Source organism: Pteropus vampyrus, unplaced genomic scaffold (genome assembly GCF_000151845.1).
Source record: "Pteropus vampyrus isolate Shadow unplaced genomic scaffold, Pvam_2.0 Scaffold189, whole genome shotgun sequence".
Lineage (NCBI taxonomy): Eukaryota > Metazoa > Chordata > Mammalia > Chiroptera > Pteropodidae > Pteropus > Pteropus vampyrus.
In genome coordinates, this window is record NW_011888970.1 from 962,126 (window position 1) to 968,854 (window position 6,729).

Below are 6,729 nucleotides of genomic sequence, written 5' to 3' on the forward strand. Positions count from 1 at the left end.
GAGAGACCCCCTGGGCAGAAGCCCTCAGACAGGGACCATGTGGGAGCCCACGGTCGCGGGCGGAGACGCCGGCCCGGCCTTGGGGGGAACAAGAGTTTGGCTGCACAGGAAATGGGAAGAGGAATTTGTCACCACGCCCCCCCCCCCACACTGCGGGGGCTGAACCAGCCGGTGGCAACCTCCCCTCAGGGGACAGGGAGAGTGGCGAGGGTCCCCAGCCATGCTGGACGCTGCTGGAGAACTCGATTCGCAGGAAGGAGGTCAGCGCAGGGGCGGGTAGGGGCATGAGACGGACGCGGGCTCTGCCCACCTGCCCGCTTCGGGGACGGCCTGACGGGGGAGCCGCCGACGCCTGTGCGCTGAGCCCGCCCGCCCCTCCCCGCGCCGGCTGCTCGTGCCACCCACCCCCCACCCCCGTGTGGGGCGAGAGTGAGTGACAGAGACAGAGCCGGGTCTGCGGGCCAGGGAGGGACCGTGGGCGTGAGGGGCAGTGCTGCCTTCTAGAAAATGGGTTCCCAGCAGCCAGCCTGGGGAGCTGTGTGAGCCAGAGAAGACACTGAAAGCCTAAGAATCCTTCTACAACGGGGGGCAGGGGTACCCCAGAGCTAACAGGACCGGGAGCAGCACGCCCCACCTCAGGACAACCGGTGGGGACCTGGCCGGCGTCTGCTCCTCGGCATGCGAGGGCAGCGACAAGGGACGTGAAGGATCAAGGAACCGTCCTCGCCGAAAGATGTCAGCGCTCCAGCAGCTGGACACAGAGGCATGGCCGACACCCCGGTCAGCGTAGACGCGCCTGTGTAACCACAGGAATAACCGAGGTCTGTGTAGACACACGAGGGGACTTGGGGACATCCCACAGGTAGACGTACCTGGAGAACTAGGGGAACACCTCAGGTCAGAATCACAGACCTGGGGAGTGAGGAGCCATCCCAGGACAGAAAAATACACCTGAGAATTTAGGGAGATGTATAAAGTCGGACATACACACCTGCAAATGAAGACAACGTCCCAGGTCCAGAAAGACGCCCGGGAAGTCAGACATCCCAGGTAGAAAGATACACCTGGGTTCACAGGCAATCCAGGTGAGAGGAGGCAAACCTGGACATACAGGGAGACAGCCCAGGTTATTGTAGACACAGCCGATAGGGGGTTAATGTCCAAAACACATAAAGGACTCACAACCGCACCCTGAAGTAAAAACAGTCCAATTAAAAAACGGGCAGAGGACCTGAATAGGTATTTCTCCAAAGAGGACATACAGATGGCCAACAGACACATGAAAGGGTGCTCAGCATCACCAGTCATCACAGAAATGCAAATTAAAGCCACGGCGAGCTAGCACCTCACACCTGTCAGAATGGCATCGTCGATAAATCGACAAACGAGTGGAGGAAAGGGACCCCCCCCTGCACTGTTGGCGGGACTGCAAATGGGTGTGGCCGCTACGGAAAGCAGCTCGGAGGTTCCTCAAAAAGTTAAAACTAGAGCTACCTTATGACCCAGCCATCGCATTCTGAGTATTTATCTAAAGAAATCAACACGAATTTGTAAAGGGCTGCGCACCCCTGTGTTCACGGCAGTGCTATGCACAGCGGCCGTGATGTGGACGCGAGCTCGGCGTCGAGAGATGATGGGGTGAAGGGATTTGGTGCATATGTACCATGGAGCATTAGTCACAAAAAAAGAACAAACTCTTACCATTTGCAACGACGTGGATGGACATAGAGGGTATTGGGCTGAGACGAGACAGAGACACAAATCCCACGGGATTTCACTTACACGTGGATCTAAAATGACGAAAAGACTCACAGACACAGAGCCCAGGAGGGTTTGGGGAGCTGGGAGGAAGCGGGGAGCAGGGGGAGAGGCCGCGGGAACTGGCCTCTGGGAAATGGCCGCGGTCGCGGGTGTGGAGGGCAGGCCGGGGGCGCAGTCGGCAGCGCCGTGATGACCGCGTGTGGTCCCTGGCGGGGGCCGCGGGGGCCGCTGCGGAGGCGGACGTGCCACCGCACACTAACAGAACACGGAATGTCAACTGCGATGGAAAAAATATGTTTAAAAGTTTTAAATCTTAAAATGCGCACCGCTTCCAGCCTCGTCGGGCGCTGAGGACTGAAGCCTCCTCCCGTAAGCAGTGGGCAGGCACGTCCCCGAGGCCATGGGGTTGGGGTCTGGAGAGCAGTGACGTAAAAGAACAGAGGACGCCACGTCCAGAGGAGGGTGTGCCGTGAAAGGGCCGGAGCGTCCCTTTTGAGGCCCCTCCCCAAACGGGCCGCTCGCACTGTGATCGCGTGGCCTTACGAAGCCACGGTCAGTTAAAACGGCTGTTTCTGCCCCCGGCGAATGCCCCGTCACCTGTGTCCCCGTCACCTGTGCCCCTCCTGCTGGGATGGTTCGCAGTAGCCGTGGCCGTTGTGGAAACCCGGCCAAAGGGAGTTTGGCTGGGTGTGTGTGCAGCGTATTCAGCGTAATGTCTATTTGTGCGGTTTTTTGGTGTTTTTCGTTCTCGATGGCTCGCCGTGCCGGTGTAGGAGTGTCTCCAGGTCACCGCGTCACTCCTGCCGATTCCACGCACCGTGACATCGTGCTGGAGCAGCAGCTCCCTGCGCCCGCCACCAGGAATGACGACCAGGGCAGAGGGACGATCGGCAGGGCCGCGTGTCAGAAGCCAGCCTGTGGGAAATCCTTGGACCGTCGGAGCCGTGAAGTTCCAGGCAGAGGGCTCAGCTCTCAACACCGGGGCGTCCAGTTCTGCCAGCGCCTTATCCATAACGTGTCAGACACAAGAACAGATGGGTCACATTGTTACGGAAATCGCACGAAATAGAATGCGCTTGAAGTCACAAACGTGTAACATTGTAAACTGCAAGCACGTCTGTAAATAAAATCATGTTTGTTCCTCCAATAGCAATAAAAATGTTTTAATCACGATAGAGGAAACATTGAATTATCTATTATTCTCAATATAGAAATACTATAAAATTATGGTCACGTAAAACGCCAAAGAAAATGCAGCCCGAATATTTTTAAAAGGAGTATAAAGTTGGGCCAGGGTTAATTAATAAAAATTGTTAGGTTTTTTAAAAAAAAAAAATCTCAGCTCTGGGCACACATCCAAAGCTAACAGCTGTCACGATGAGGAGAGACCTGTGTGCCCGTCCATGGTCACTGCATGATATCCATAATAGAATATGATGCAGCATTAAAAAAGAAATCCTACCATTTGCAACAAAATAGATGCATCCGGGACAGTATGCTAAGCGAGGTAAGCCGGTCACAGGAAGCCCTGAGTCTCATGCTCCGCATGTGGAATTAAGCAGCGGAGTCGGTGGTGGGGGCCGGGGCCGGGGGCGGGAGCAGGTGTCTAACGGGTGCAGAGTTTCAGTTTGCAAAATGAAGGGAGCTGTGTGGACGGACGGTGGTGATGGCCGCACGGCAGTGTGGGTCACTTACTGCCGCTGAACTGTGCACGGAACAACGGCTGAGATGTGTCTGTTTTACCACAATAAAAAATTAGTGGAGGGCAGGCTCGGGAGTTGGAGGCGGCGGTTCAGACCCTGACGAGCTCCTACCTGGCCGCGTGTCCGTTGACAAGTCACTTAGCTGCTCCGCCCCCGTTTCCATCCGCTGAACGGGGCCGGTTAGTGACACTTAGGGAGACGGAGTATGAGAACTGTGACGTGCCTCAAGCATTTTGAGCAGCGCCCGTCTCAGAGGAAATGCTTGATGAGTGTTAACTGTGGCTTTTTATTACTTGCGAACAGTTTTGCAGTCAATAACCAGAATTATTGCATAAAAACATACGTTTAAGAACGTCATACTCATTGCTACATGAAAAAGAAGCCCGTCCATCGACTTTACTGTGGACCAAGGGGCTCTTCCCCGTAACTCAACAATCTGTGGATCTTACGAACGGTCCCCACTTCACACAGGCCCACCCAATGCCCGTGTGTTGGCTGCAATACACGCAGGGGGCTGGACACTGTCGGGAGGTGACCAAATGAGGCGGCTGGTGGCTCGGATCAGGGCGGTAGCCGGGGGGCTGGATAGAGGTGCAACAATATTCTGGAAGAGTGTCTGACATTGGATTAGGGAGGGGTAAGAGGGGCAGGAGAGTGAGGGGGAACCCAGATCTCGGGCGCAAGAACCCCACGGCCACCAGCACCCCACGCAGAGCTCTGCCGGACCTGGAGGAGCAGGGACAGAGAAGGGGTTTCGGTCCAGATGACCGAGGGGCCGTCAGCGTCGAGGACGTGGCGTGGGCTGTGTGCCCGAGGTTTAAGTGAGGGGACTTACGCGATGCGCTCAGCACACGGGGTGCTCGGTGACGTCGTGACTGTGTGGGCGTCCTGGGGAGGTGGCGCGCAGCCCACTGGTCACAGTCATGGGGCTCCACGGCGGGATAGATGGGCTCGCGATGCACGTGCTGTCCATGGTCAGGGGCCTGCAGGCCGCCCCGCCGGGTAAACCTGGCCGGCTACCTGACTTTGTAAATGAAGTTTTACGGGCACAGTCACACCTGCTGGCTGCCTTCGCTCCCTATGACTCGGCGAACTGCAGCACAGACGGCGTTGCCCACGAAGCCCCTGGCTGCTCCAGGGGACAGGGACGCGGGCCTGGGGCGGACGGGCCTCAGCGGTCACATGAGGCTCAGAGGAGGGGCTGGCAAGGGGGTCCAGGGGGGCGGCTGGTGCGGGGGGACCAGGGAAGCTCAGTGACGGGAAATCAGGAAAAGGGAGGTGTCGGCGAGAGAGACGAGCCCCTCCCCCGACCGTCCCGTGTGGTGGCTGCTGTCTCCCGACGGCCGCAGGTTCCTCTGCAGAGGAACCAGCTCGGCCCCTCAGGCCCAACGGAATCGCCACCCAGCGGGACTGTTGGCTGTGGGGCCAAGGCTGGGGGAAGGGGCCAGGCTGGGCGGCTCCTGTCACTGTCCCTGAGGGTGCTTGTGACTCTGCCCTGGGGGGTGAGGCTGGACGGGGGCACGTGGCCCTCCAGCCCCTCAGAGATACCCTTCCAATGGCCGCGCCCGAACGTGGCCGGCGCGTGCCCTTTCTCCCGAGAAGCCCACCCCGAGCGCACGTCCGCTCGCCCGGCAGGCCCACCCGCGTGCGAGCCGCCGAGCAGCCAGCGTTTCAGACCCCGGGTGCAGACGGGCTCGCGGAGCTGCCACCAGTCGCCAGCAGTCACCACCAGTCACCCTGTGACGGCTGAACCGCTCGTGGTCACAGACGCCAGCGTGACCACCCCACCCTGGTGGCCTGCGCTGCCCACGCCGAGCCCGGGAGCCCAGGAGCCCACACAGGCGCCGGCCACCGCCCGCCCTGACGCCGGCTCCTGCTCCTCGAGGCTCCAGGGCGAGGACTGCGTCCCAGCTCTGCACGAGACGCCGCCCCGGCTTGCTCGGACGCGCACCTGTGGTCTGGTCTGCCTGCCCGGTCACTCCGGCCACAAACGGAACTTCACACTCCAGGCCCTGAGTGGCCTCAGACCCCCACCCGCGTGGTCCGGGGTTCCACCCCACGCCCTGTGGCCGAGCCGGCACTCGGCAAAAGGATGGACGGACAGTGGACGGCAGACGGTGAGCAGACACGTCAACTCAGTTCGGCTAAAGCCACATCGCGGGGGGCAGGCGGGGCCCTATTTTCCTTCCCGCTCAGACTGGACCCTGCGCTGACCGCCTCCTTCCCTCCCTGACCCTGAAGGGTCACAGCAGATGCAGAAGACTCTCGGTAGCCGCGGTGCTGTGGGACGTGGCACCCGATGTACCTCTGTCCTGGTAAGGCCACTGCTGTCCCCCCGACGGGCTCAGCACAGCGCGTGTCCTCCCAGCCCCCAGGACCCCCCAGCTCTGTCATGCTGGTGTCACCTGGGCCCAGGGACGTCACGACCCGCCCCAGCAGGGGTCCTGTAGGTGCCAGCCTCTGCACCGCTGTCGTCCGAGTGACCGATTAGGTCCATGCCACGTTCCTGCCTGGCCCCCAGGCCTGTCACGTGACCGGTGATGTTGGCCCCCGTGTGCCGATGTCTTCACAGCAGCCTGCGACCTTTACTCCGCCCCCCGCGCCCAATGCCAGTGTCTCCACCTCCAGGTGCTTTGAATACAGACAAACGAGCTGCCCTCCCCCCAGCGAAGCTGCCCCAACATCTGCCTACCAGCCAGGACCAGCCTGGGGCATAAAGACCCCCGACCCTGCTGGCCCTGTGGCCCTGTGACCCCGAGTCCCCTCCATGCCCCTGAGCAGGGCCACCTCGCACATGACCCCTGGCCGCCCACGGTGTCTTTGCCCTGCTCCCTCTGGCTGGCGGCGGGCGACGCCCCTGCAGGCAGCCTGTGCCAACACAGCCCAGCAGAGCCCCCTGCACACTGCGGCCACGAGTGTCCTGTGTTTTCCTCGATCGACCCCGAAACCCCCGAGCTGACCACACACATCCGAGTGGACGGTGCCTGGCTCCAGTCTGCAGGAAGCAGATGGTTACGTGACAGGAGGCCCAGTGTGGGCGCCCACAGCCCCCCCGCCACGGGAGCAACCGGAGCGGCCAGGCCCCGTCCGAGCGAGCTCCCCCGCACCAGGCCAGGCCCAAAGCACCTGTGCGGTCTCACCTCGGGGGCGGCCATCATCACCCTGAGGTGGGGACCCCGAGGTGCAGACAGGCTTGAGGACACGGCCAGTCACACCTCTCCAGGGTGGCAGCCCAGGCCGAGCCCTGGCAGCCTGACCCCAGCCG